Raw genomic sequence first — 13,832 nt, 5'->3', positions numbered from 1 at the left:
CAACAGAACCTTGAAAACCTGACAGTGTTTCCCTCCATCTTATACTAAAGAGAGTCATGGTGGGGCATGTGGAAAAGCAGACTGCTTAGAAAAATGGCAGGCCCCTGTGCTGCCTCCCTCCCCTCCCATCTGAACCTTCCCCCCAGCGTCAGCACGGCAGAGTTGCTTCTGGAGCTGCAACCCTGAATCAGGTGGGGGAGGAGGACGGAGGAGACAAGTGTTTTGCAAGCGCTGCAGCAACAACAACAACAAACAGAAAGCAGCCAAATAAAAGGTGCTTTTTCTTCACAGACTGACAGGTCTGCAGGAAAAAGAAGAGGCACAGCAAAGCCAAGCCCACTGGGGTGGTCAGGTGCTTTACATGCTATCCATTAGTAAAGAAGAAAAAAATACAGAAGAAATCCCAGAGAAAGAGAGATGATTTAAAGACAGACCAGGGTCTGTAAGAGTCAAACACTGTTGTATGCTAGTAATAGTAGTAGTATAATAGCAATAGTAGTAGTATTTTTATTTATCATATTTATATAGCTGCCCATCTCACACAAAGTGACTCACTTTGTAGTATACCAGTAATAGTGTAATATAGCATAGAAGTAGAAGTAACAGTACAGAGTGTAGTATAGTAATAGTAATAAAATATAGTGTAGAGAAAATTGTATAATTAGTAATAGAAGTAAAGTGTAGGATAGAAAGAACTTGCATGTGTGTGTGCATATGTGTATTTCACTTTAGTATCTTGGATATTTTTTCAAAACAAAACATCTCCCCAAGCCTTATAGGGAAACATAAAAATCCAAATATCTAGGGTCCACTGCTTTGGGTGGATCTTTTGAACCTGAGTCAATCAAATTGGGTACAGTTTAAAAAGAACCTGTGACGGCAATTTTGAATTTCTTGGAGAGAATCGTGTGCAACCCCTTGTATATGAAAAATGGGATATGAATATAATAATAAGTGAACCTTCTGATATGAACTGATAGCTGCTATTAATAAACTATTTATTCCAGATTTCTTGTGACTCCTACATAGTCCTGGTACATTACTATTACTGGTGTAGTAGCTCAGAGTTTCTTTGCAATAGAACCACCTTCCAATCAGGTGCCTTTCAGATGTTTTAGATTACCCTGTTCTTCATTCACAGAGCACACAGCTTTAACTTCTTTTTACCCTAAGGGAACTCCTTCTAGACCATGGCTGGCTGAGGAATTCCGGGAGTTGAAGTCCACAGATCTCCAAATTGCCAAGGTTGAGAAATATTGTTCTAGACACTCAAAGTATCGTCTGACTTCCCAAAAGTGCATTGTATTTCTGACCAATGTTCTATATATCCTTCTTAGCTTTGCTTAACCAGTTCTACTATGTAGCCATTTTACCTCTGCAATACATTTGACTAAAAGAGAATGACATATTACTGTTTTTATTTTATCAGTTAAATCAGTTGACTTTCATTCTAATCTGCTGTCCTCCTATCTCCCAGTCACTTCACCACAACTACCAACAACACATACATGCTTTTTTAGTCTTGTTCCACCTACAAACTGGTTACATATACTTTCAACTCAATGATCTTTAGCTTACTCTATTGTGTGGTGTGTGTATGGATAAGCTTAGAGGAAAAAAGGGAAGGAGAAAAAGAGGAAAAGGTGAAGGAAAAGTTGGAAGACCCTGAAATGTTCATTTATTTAAATTAAAAGCAATTCTTAATAATGAGCCATTGAAATCATTTAAACATAAATGTTTTGTGGGGAAAAAAAGTGGTGGTAAGATTCTCCAATGTATGATCAAATGTTAATGTTATATAATTAATAGGAAAGAAACATTAATTGGCATTTTGAAATATAAGAAACTTTTCAGCATTAGACTCTTACAAAGCTGCTTTATACTATTGATTTACTCTATGATCATCTTTTCTGGCTAGCACTAACTCTATTTATAAAATGTTTAGACTGTTTTTCATCAAAACTCAACTCAGATTGGGTTACAAACTAAAAAGCCATATATAATGATAAATGATGAAACAATGTATTCTGCAATGCATAAACACAAATTCAACTAAAAGCCTAGGAAGCAGATCTTCTATTGAAAAGATAATAAGACTCAACGTCAAATATGAGTTATGGATCTTTAGAAGCTCTCCATCACTGCTCTTAACCATTATAGGAGTTGCATTTTAGTAACAACTTTAGAGTCGCATATTGCCCAGGCATACAACTATATTTTAACAGCCGATTATAGGAACTATATCTGAGACATTGTATGTATGCTTTAACCTAGGCTATTTATCTGTATTTATATTAAAAAGATGTTGGATATAATATCAAGGCAATTTATCAAAAATTATATTAAAAATATAATATAAAATATAAAAATATTTTATATTATAATATACAGTGATAATTAATGTAAATATAAATCATCTGACTAAAAATTCCATGCTTCTGAGTTTCTTCTGAGGACAACAAAATAGATGGACCTTAATTAAGAGCCCTAATGGGTAAATTAATTTAATTTAATTTAATTAACATGGATATTACCCATGCCCACATTTCATACTAACTCATGCTTTTTTCAATATGATGCCTTCCAGACGGGGTGAACTTCAATTAATATGTTCCTCTACTGAGTAGGCATGGTGGAAGTTGTAGACTAACCCCTTTGAACAATATAGACTTGGGGAAGGGTGAGTCCAAGTAGGAACAGGCTATACAATATGCACATTGCCTATTTTCCTCATTTTTCTGCATAAGCAGAAATAAGAATATAGAACCTACTACTGACCTAGGAATCATATTTAATAACTGTGGTTTGCTTTAGCAACCCAAGACCAAAAGCCAGAATTTAAACTTGCTTTAAACTGTCTGTATTTACTATCACAGTCCGTCACCACCACAGATTACATAACAAGTCAAAATCAATGAAATAACAAAACAAAAACCAGATGTGACGTTCAGAATTCCTTCTCTACTTATAGCTTTAGTTCAGATTGTTCTGTTGTGCATATTCCTTTTTGGTACACAGGACCTGAGATTCTGTCTTAAAAGGACAGTTTCTCCCAGATTTGGCAGAATAAAAATGGGATAGTTTTACCAGTTATAGCCCATGTCTGAGCTTCACCAGGCTTACAGAAGTTCAAGTTTGATCATATTTCAGAATTTGGAAAGTCCATTTGATTAGGCATGCAAGCTTTTATAAGCCTTTACACTAATATTGAGGGGGTTGGGGGAAGACCTTTTCCTTCACCTGTTTTTCTATCATTATTATCATCATGAGCTTTCCAGCCAAAGACAAGGCAAAAACCTATATGACAAGATTTGCAAATTTTTGATTATCCAAAGTAATATGCAGAATGTGAAAAGCAAGGTAAGAAGCTTGTTGCATTCCTATCCCACAGACAATATTTTGTCACAATATATAACTAGGAAGAGCTGGTCTTCATTCAGGAAGTAATTTAACTTAGGAACCTAAGGATTCATAGTGAATATAAAATTTACAGTTGAGCAATAATGGTAATTTAGAAATGTTGAAGGCATAGGGTAATGGCACCATATGGAGCTTATACAAAACAACTCTACAGATCTAACAAAGGTTCTGTACATAGATGCATCGAATCTTCCACTGACAATTTAGAACATAGTTTCTATTATTTCTATGTCATTGAAATTAGTTCTCCAGAGCTGTGAATATAAAATATTACATTAGTACTACCTCCACATATTACAGACTTCCACAAATATCAGCTAAAAATCTCTTAGTTATTTATAAAAACTGATAAATAGCAGAAAAGCCACTGACAACATATGAGATAAAAAATTGTATGTATTAACCCAAAAGGAAAGCTTAACCGGCAAATCTTTAAAGAACAGCCAAATGCCCAGAAATCATTTACATTTCAGAACGGAGAAAAAACACACGACCCTAATCACCCTATCTAATTTCCAGCTAAGCATTATTCTTAATGCCTAAATGCTTAATGATAAAAGCTTAGTCCTCAATTATTTTTACCTCTATTTTAATGTGAATTTTAAGAATTTAGTGAACATCAATTCACTTTAACTAGGTATGCCCATTAGACAGCGGAAACCAAACTTGACTCACAAGTTTCCTGAGGCTGATATACATGCAAATGGTATCCCACCCAGCATGGATTGATAGCTCATCCCCTCTTTCTCCACACAATTACACAATTAAAAAATAAAAAAATCTTCTTGCTTAATTTTCTCTGCATCCAAATGTGTCACAGAGGACATAAAGCAGCTGGAACTCCTACCTTGTTTAGTTCCAAAGAAATATTCAAAAAATTTCATCTTTTATTATGTGGCATAATTACATGCAGCACCCAGTTTTATAATATATGCTTCCCCACCTCCATGTAAATCTCAAATATATCCAGGAAGTCATCTTTAGGAAGGGCTGCACCATAGCCAATGAATTCTAACATGTGTCCTGAACAAAGATTATTCTCTCCATTGCTTAGTTTAAAACAAAAACAAAAACATTAAATATGGTATTTTTAGTGGAGATTATAGCATGTGTGAAATAAGGAACCTGTAAACTTCTACAGCGTGTAATTAACCTTGGACAATGTTAGAGAAGTAGATAAGGCTAAGCCAAGTCATACCTGGTTATACCTAGATGGGGGACCACCAGGAAATACAAGAGCTATAACATCCCAGAAGGAGGCAATGCCAAATTTCCATTCTTTTGACAATATAATCTCAAGGACATGACTGTGAAATTACCAGGAGTCAAACTGAACTAAATAGAGACTTATTTAATCTTCCATTTGCTTGCACGCAGGACAGAAACTATGAAGCATTCCAAGTCAAACTGTGTGCTCTCCCTTCAGAGAAGAAGGGATAGAAGGTGGCAACTCTATTGAGAAATTGACATATAGCATACAAGTTGAAGATGATTAAAAGGTTCATAAAATGGGGTTTCTTTACAGATATGATATATTTTTATTTAATATGCATACAAGGAATTTTCACTATTCCAAATTCTAGCCCAATGTCATACATTACAGAGTTAGACCATCTCTGTAGAGTACATGGAACTTCTATGTTTAATTATATGATATATAGATTGATGTTTTTAAGAGCTATGCACTACAGAGCCATTAATGGCCTTCCATATTAACAACACATTCTTATTTGATTTTACTTGATTAATCCTCAGAAATGGGTTAATAAGCTTACAACAATGCTGTTTATCATTTAGACACTACTGTAATGATATTGCTTACACACCAAGCTCCTGCATTTACCAATAAGATATTATAATCTCAGTATCTTGCAGCTGTTTACAATGACAGTGAAACTGGGCCAAGAATGTTAGACACATGTAGTTGCAGTAAATCAACACCAACAGCACATCATTGAGACAAAGTGCTACAGGCATTTGAGAATACTGAAAAGATTAAGCCAGGGCAAGACATAATAAGTGAATTAGGAACTAGTTTCCTTTCCAATTTTTAAGTACGCTGTAAATAAGTTCTGTTTCTCATCTTTCAGACTCCATAAGCCAGATGTCCTCCCTCATAGCACCTGCACTCTGGAACAGCATTCTCTCAGAATGCTTTTCTTTAAACAGGCATTGAAGGGCCTGGCTTTTTCCTCAATTTCTAGGTTAGGGTGGAGTGTGGGCTCTCTATGAGAGAGGTTGATAGGTTTTTAATAGATGTTTGTTCCACCAGGATGACCATTTTTTCTTTTTCTATTTGTGCTTGTTACTTGATACTTGTGTTTTTAATGCTGTACACCGACCAGAGTTATTAACAAGTTGGGTGACCTTATACATGTACAAAAAAAAGCCCCAAACAAATAAGCAAGCAAGCAAGCCACTTTTTAAACCTGTAGACACAGTTTAATTGTTGAGAAAGTGGTATGGGCCCTCTGAGGGATGTTCCAATTTACCAAATGACCACCATCAGGAAGATAACTGAACACCAAAATTCTGATAAACATGTACAATATGCTCCCTCTTTAATCCCTCCTCCTTCATGGTATTTCCTACTATTCCTGCTTATCTTTATCCTTTTTGTGGACAGATGGTATACTGTACTTCCAATTACATCTCTCAGCTTTTTAAAGAGTCATTCCTGGAAATACAGTTAATGTCAGAGAATGGCAGTTTGCTTCACTGAAAGCCAACTTCCCTTTAATTTTTTTTTTTTTAATGAAAAAAAGTTTATGAAAATTGTAACCCAATATAGTGTGGGGACCCCAGCCTGGGGAAGAATGAAATTATATTTTGTCTGATCAGTTCTAGCCCAAGAATTCTTGCATGATTTCATATGTAAGCTATGAAAAAGTACAAAAAAGTTGCTTGATAGTCTTCTATCAAAAAGGTGATCATCCTTTTTTTTTACATTATTTATAAAGGACTGATATAAGCAATAAAAAATTATATATTAATTTCCTCACACAAAAACTAATTCAAGTGCATATAAACAATGTTTATGGCAATAAGTAATTGACAAAGCACTATGTGAAAATCTTCAATATTCATAAATAGAATCCATATTGAAATGTATTTTATTTATTTAACTGCCCAGAGTCTCTAGGAGTATTATTATTTTAAAAAGATATCATTGCTAACATTATCAGTAATAAAACAGTTTGTTATAGTAAATATTTAATGTGAACTCAATTCAACTTGCCAATCACTGAAACATATACCTCCAATCATTACTGAACTTCAATAGTCGTATCTGTTGTAGAAATCAAACCCCATTCTGGGTACTCATATTCAGCAATTTCTACTAAGCTTGCAAGGACAAAGGGGGCTGACACATTCAATGTAAAATATGGATAAGGTGGATTCAGTTTCTAGCTAAGAAAAACATGAAACACAAAGACAGCAGAGCTATTTTGCCACAAAAAATTTCAGAGCAAAATCCTGCCATTCCTATAGAACTATGAAATATTTGAGAAGCTCTGTCATTCATCAACATTTATAAACTACAGTCCTGCTTGCAAACTTCCATACATTCAGGCTTCACTTGTTTAATGTCATTGCCATGGTGACATTCTCGAAATCTAATCCCGCAGTCATTCATGTACTGGTAACTCGGTTTCATTCAACAGATCTGTATCAATGCCTGGAAGAAGACTAAAGACCAAGGATCAATCACAGTTGTTGTTAAGTACCGGTTTTAAGAAGGACATGTTTCAATAGAAATATTAAAGGAGGGGGGCCAAAACTGAAGACAAGGAGGGCAAAGAAGGATCTTTTAATTATGAATACATTGGATTATTTAAATAGAATCCTATAGTTCTAGGAAAGGGGGATGCGGTGGCGCAGCGGCTTAATGACGCTGAAAGTTGCCGGCCAGAAATGGTCGACGCTTCAGCGGTTCAAGTCCAGCCTTCGCGTTAGCAGGGTGAGCTCCTGTTTCCTCCCCAGTTCCTGTAAACCCAACAGTTCGAAAACTCATGTGAGTAGATAAATGGGTACTCTCACTCCGGTGGGAGGAAAAATGCTGGCGGTGCCTTGCAAAAAAGGAGTCGGGAGCAGTTGCCGGTAAGCGCGAAAAACCGTGCGCGCCCGAAAAGGGCGCGAAGCAACGGAAACCCCGCCTCCTGCGCTCGCCAGCTGGGCTCTGCTCTAGGAAGGAGGCTCTGGCAAACCACTTCCGAAACAATTGCCTTGAAAACTGCAAGAACTTGTCCAAGCAGTCACTGCAGAGTCAGTAATGACTGAGCGCAGATTAAAAAAAAAAAAAAGTTCTAGGTATGTACCTAGCATGAACCCAAGCTTCAGTATTAAATAATGAGATTCACTAATAAAGTAACTTCAAAGAGCAAAGGTGTGTCTATGAAATATCTAAACCAAGGAAATACTGGGAAGTACTGTATGAAACAGCTAAGGCAGAGTTTTCTCCAATTATCCTATGTTCATTTTTATACATGTTTCTGGGAAAATGACAAGATTTCTAATGCAGACAGAAGTTTCCACTAGTCAGCTGATTCTTCATAGAGACACATGGCAAGAATATTCTGAATTTGTGCTCTGGTAACAGAAATTGTTTAGCATGCCCTTCAACTCAACAACAAATGAATGCATCACAGACACACCTTGACAGATTAGCCACACTGTCTAATGATGCTAATCTCAATCAGGAGTGGAATTCTTAAATCAAGAAGATAGCATCCTACAGCTCTGCAGTGCTTTAGATTACAAAGCAAAAACGTTTTTCAGAGGATGTGGGGGTGATAACACATTACCCAAAGAAAGCTTTTTCTGGGATCATGCACAAGCCTATGAAATACTCAACCTGCTCCCTTTTAGGTAAGCAAATTGTGCAAAGCATAGAAAGACCATGAATGTGCAAAATACATAGATTAAAGAACATGTAATCTAACTAAATGTAGTTTGCACCAATATTTATAGCATCCATTCATTCTTGACTATCTTTTACTACACATACATTCCATTTCCATTGCATTAACCTACTTTTATGTTTCGTGTGACATGCCCAACTCTCACTTCTATGTAACAAAATGGGGAGAAACCTGCTCTAATAAATGCTCATTTTCACTTCTTTCAACATTCACAACAGACAACATAATACCTCTAGTTTTCAATCAGCACTTGCATGTCTTGAAATCTATCCATCCATTTTCCTTTCTTTATAACCACTGTACCAAAGAACAAACATTCTTCTACTTGCGCTAATTTTTCACCATTCATGCTTATCTTGCAATTGTTCATTCCCATTTACCATCAAACATAACTACCACAGTCTTTGATAAATTTTCAGATCCATATTCCATGTTGCATCATATAAGCTACCATCCATGGAAATCATTCATATTCTCAGCCAACAAATATCACCTGCATACAAAAGTACACACATACGTCATCAACCAACACACCTCTAATGTCACTCTATACATCCCTTTTATATTTATTCATAAATACATTCTACATACAAGGGGGTATCGCATTTCCGTGTTTCACTTCCTGTGTGGTGTTGAACCATTTGCTAAGCTTTCTAGTTCTTTACACGTATGCTTTGTAGGCAGGTTTCCCTACAATTCTGGGACTTCTAATATTCCTGGGAAAAGGCACAGTTGCTTTAAGGAATTGATGACAATTCATGTCCCATGCACTCCAAGCATGTTTTGCTTCAAAGTGCAGCACAGCTCTATTACCTACTTAACTTCTACAGTCTAGGCAAGAAATAAGTCTCTCTTTTACTCATGGAGACACTCCTAAAATATTGTTTTTCTAATCATTCTGTTAAGCCAATTCCAAGTTAATGGCTAGGATGCTTCTACCGCTGAAGGGGAGTACAGCCCTTTGCCCCACTACAGCACCAGAGTTGTTTCTACTGCTGCACAGTTACAGGTAGTTCTTGATTACTGATTGCCTCATGCAGCGATCATCTGAAGTTACAATGGTTAAAGAAAAAACTTTGCAATCAATCTTGCATTTATGCCAGTTGCAGCATCCCAGAGTTATGTGATTGCCATTTGCGTGCTTCACAACCACCTTGCAACAAGCAGCATTAATGGAGAAGGCAGAAGTAAAATCATATGTCACAGTCACATGATTTTTTTCTACTTAGCGACTGTGCCGCTTCGCTTAAGGATTGAAGGGGAAGTAAGACTGTAAGCCCATCACGGTCATGTGATTTTCCACTCAGCAACTGCATCATTTAGCGACTGAGTTGCCAGTCCCAATTGTGGTCACTAAGCAAGGACTACTTGTATATTTTTTTCATGACACTATTTACATCAGGACTGGTTTGCACCTCGATTGTTCACACTCAGCAATTGTCTTCTGTGAGGAGACATTCCCATTTATAATCTGATCAGAAAAAGAAAAGGAAAAGGAAAAGGAAAGGCAATGAAACTTCAAAGATTCTTGAGACAAATGTAAAGCAGGAGAGGAAAAGAAGAGAAACTACAGCAAAGAGCTTCCACTCTAGATCATAATTAGAGCGCTCTTTTAATATTAAATTGTTGAGTCATTCAATTTCTACTTAAAAAAAATGTCATGTCTTCAAATGGGTTACATCGACATTTTCATTCTCCACTAATAGCTTGGTTTGTTGTGGGGGGAGCCTAAATAATGGTGGGAGGAACAAGTTCTCAACTTTTATGAATTAATGAAACAAGAACAATAACCTACTATTCTGTATGCTTCAATACACTGATCTGTTTTAACGGAAAAATGCTCAGTGTGTATCACATGAAAATACCCTTCAAGGTGTTTACAGATACAAGATAACAAAGTTAAAGACTGAAAGTGCTAGAAAATTTGTTTTCTAATTACTACACCCATGTTTGCTTGCACAATATTAAAAACTAGAATGGGACAATCCACCAAATTAAGATCCAAAAATTAAAGCCAAAAATCTATTAGTAAATGCAATAAAGTGCCCTTCCTTTGTAAGTTAAAATACGAGTAATATTACAAAGATTTAGAACATTGTTTCATAAAAGTTTGAAATGCAAGCCAAAAATCATATCCAGATTTCAAAATGAACACAGATTAAACAGTAATTACTGAAAATCTAAACATAACTTTAAGTTCCACCTTAAGACCATAAGCTGGACTTACTATCAAATAAAATTTATTTCTTCTTCTTAAATGTTTGATGCTGAAATCAAACTAGCAACTTTTCACACGTTTCTGATATTCAAGCAATCCTCATTACCAGTGAAAGTCTAAACCTTTGTTGTGGCATTGACAACATATTGTTGGGTGACTGAAGCTGGAATCTAATGCAAAGTTACTAAGAAGTCTTTTATATATAGATATATGTATATCTAGATAAAAGACAGCACTGAGGCACCGATCATAGCAGCACAAGAACAGACACTAAGCACCAGATCCATAGAAGCAGGGATCTACCACACTAGACAGGACCCAAGGTACAGATTGTGCAAAGAGGCCTCAGAAATAGTCCAACACATAGTGGCAGGGTGCAAGATGCAGGCAGGAAGACTATATACTGAACGGCACAACCAAGTAGCTGACATTGTGTGCAGGAACATCTGCACAGTGTATGGGCTAGACGCCCCCAAGTCCAGATGGGAGATTCCATAGAAGATCGTGGAGAATAATAGGGCTGAGATCCTGTGGGACTTCCAGATCCAGACGGACAGGCAGGTACTGGCCAATCAACCAGACATGGTGTAGTAGACAAAGACCAGAAGACAGTGGTAGTGATAGATGTAGCAGTGCCAAGTGACAGCAACATCAGGAAGAAGGAGCATGAGAAGCTGGAGAAGTACCAGGGCCTGAAGGAGGAAATAGAGAGGATGTGGAAAGTAAAAGCCAAAGTGGTCCCAGTGGTGGTAGGAGCACTCGGGGCTGTGACTCCTAAGCTGTGAGACTGGCTCCAACAGGTCCCAGGAACAACATCAGAGCTCTCTGTCCAGAAGAGTGCAGTGCTAGGAACAGCTAAGATACTGCGCAGAACCCTCAAACTCCCAGGCCTCTGGCAGAGGACCCGAGATTGAGGAAGACACATACAACCCACAGGGGTGAGAGAGGAATTTTATATAACTTTTATATCTGCTAGAACCTTATTTTAATAAAAAGTGGAACTTGTCTGGATGCTAACATCTGCACTAATACTTACAGAAGGTGATTGAAGAATTATGAAATATCTGCCACCTGCTTATAATACAATATATAAGAAGCAAAATTAATTATGAAGTTGAGGAGATCATTATCAATTAGGAATTGAATTTAAAATTTAACAAAGAAATTTAGTGCAAACTAGAGGATAAGAATAGGGAGCAGGTAAAATAGTAACAAAAAGGAAATATTGTGAGAATACTATGACAACAAATAAATACAGTCATTTCTCACACAAATGGATACAAATGTGATTAATGTGATAAATACAGGCAGAAAGATGGGCAGTAGAAGTCTTCTAAAACAAACCAAATATTTAAGCTGAAGAAAACTGAAAACAATGTTAACAAAGGCTCTTTTGTTGTGTAATGGACACATGATCCCAGATGTAGCTTTTTTGTCACCAAAATCACGACGAGACCTTGTCTATAATTTTTAAAGTGAGAAGAATAAAATGTTCTGATATGTAGGAGGGTGATGCTCTTAGTCATTTTATCTTATAATTATTCAGCATGCAGATGCCCTTCTACTTATTTTCCCCTTCCCCGATATTTCTCTTCATTAGACGAGAGATGAAGACATCAACAAAGCATTTCATTGATTCATTGACAACACTGGCCATTCATAAAATTCATCAAATTTTGTCCTTAAACTGGATTAAGTAAAGGGGGACACATCTGTCTGGAAGGAATATCAACAGTACCTTCGAGCATGATTGTACTTCCATTTATGTTTCTCTGTATTTGCACAGTAAATGTCAGTAAATATTTTCCTAAAACACTACATGCAACACTTGTAATACTACCTTGGCGTGATGAAGTATCAAGAAAAATGTTCCAGCTTTTCCAATTATTGCAACCCTGAAGCTATCATCTTGCACACCTAATTATTCCAGAATATTGTACATAATGATGGAGTAGCATACCAGATATTCCTGTTGAGTGAATTGTGAAAGCTCAGATACCCTTTAGCAAATCATCTGAGTACCTAATGTCCAAATAACAGAAGTTGACTTGTCATTCTGTAATGTAAGAGAGAAATTTTAAATTATGACTTGACAGTTTTGGCTAAAAGTTTTACTGTTTCCTCTGTTTGGTCATATATTAGTTTCAGGAGCTGTTTTCAGTTAGCTTAAGTAAAGAAGTAAATTATTATTCTGGTATAATAACTATTAGTTTGAGATCATATACAAAACAGAAAATAAAGTCATTATAAAGCAGTAGGTTGCAAGATCCATTTTTTAAAAATAAAATGAATGCTATGCCCCCTTCTCTTTTATGTATGCACAGAACAACTACTTTTCATGGTAACACGGTCATGCATGTCATGTGAATCAATGTTGAAACTTCTTAGGCAACTGCACTGAAGTCCCTCACTTGTTCATCATCATCCTTCACTCCCTTAAAAATGAAGTTGCAAAGTTTCAAAACCATACTGCAATACAGACAAGAAGCTGTTTTTAAATATAATTATTAACTTCCACATGCAAGGAGTTGGACGCATCCAATGTTTGGATCATAGCCCAGATATACTGCTCCAATTCTAGCAGCAACACAGACAGAAGGGTCATTAGAAGTATCTTATGTCATGGACCTAGCACAGTTGCTCTGTTACAGTCACATCTTGTTGGTTTATATTAAGAATGCTGGAGTGTGGAGTAAAGGTTTTCATATTTCAAGAATGGTGGATTATTATTTTGGTCTTATTTCTTACAGTAGTTAAGTGCATCGCATAACAGCCCTGCAACAGAATTATCCAGTGAAAAAATCTAAGCACATTGTAGAACCCAAACCTTTTAAAATCAAAAGGCACTAGTTGTCACATCAGCCATATTATAATTCTTCAAAAAAAAATTCTCTGCATGAGGTTCCCAATGAGATCTGGGTGGCTCCCACCCTACTAGTATTTTACAGGGCTTTGAAGACCTACCCCATCACCCGGGCTTTTGTGGCTAGGGAGGTTAAATACCCTTCCGAATAATGTATGTATGTTTTTGCCCATTTTTGCCTGGTTTTGCCATCCTTTTGCCCCTTTGTCTTTATTGTTACATTGTTTTTTTTTTTCTGGGTTTTTACTACCAGAGTTCCTGGGTGTATACATTTTATTAATAATAACATCCATGTCTGTGATTAGACAAAAAAAGTAAAAAGCCTTCTAGAATGAACAAGCTAGTTACATGCTTCCGTGATCCTTGGACATCATCTCAATAGAAAAGAATTACTCTGTAATATTTCATG

At 36.4% G+C, this 13,832-nt stretch overlaps 1 protein-coding gene across 10 annotated transcripts in view; it reads right to left on the bottom strand.

The window, feature by feature from the left end:
* Nucleotides 1-13,832, bottom strand: part of KIF21A (kinesin family member 21A) — a 106,035-nt gene that overhangs the window by 89,291 nt on the left and 2,912 nt on the right. The gene's annotated exons all lie outside the window — the stretch shown is intronic.

This window comes from Python bivittatus, unplaced genomic scaffold (genome assembly GCF_059951505.1).
Source record: "Python bivittatus isolate LINGU-HERP-01145 unplaced genomic scaffold, Pbiv_v1 ctg000330_np1212, whole genome shotgun sequence".
Lineage (NCBI taxonomy): Eukaryota > Metazoa > Chordata > Lepidosauria > Squamata > Pythonidae > Python > Python bivittatus.
This window is presented reverse-complemented; position numbering and strand designations above follow the sequence as displayed.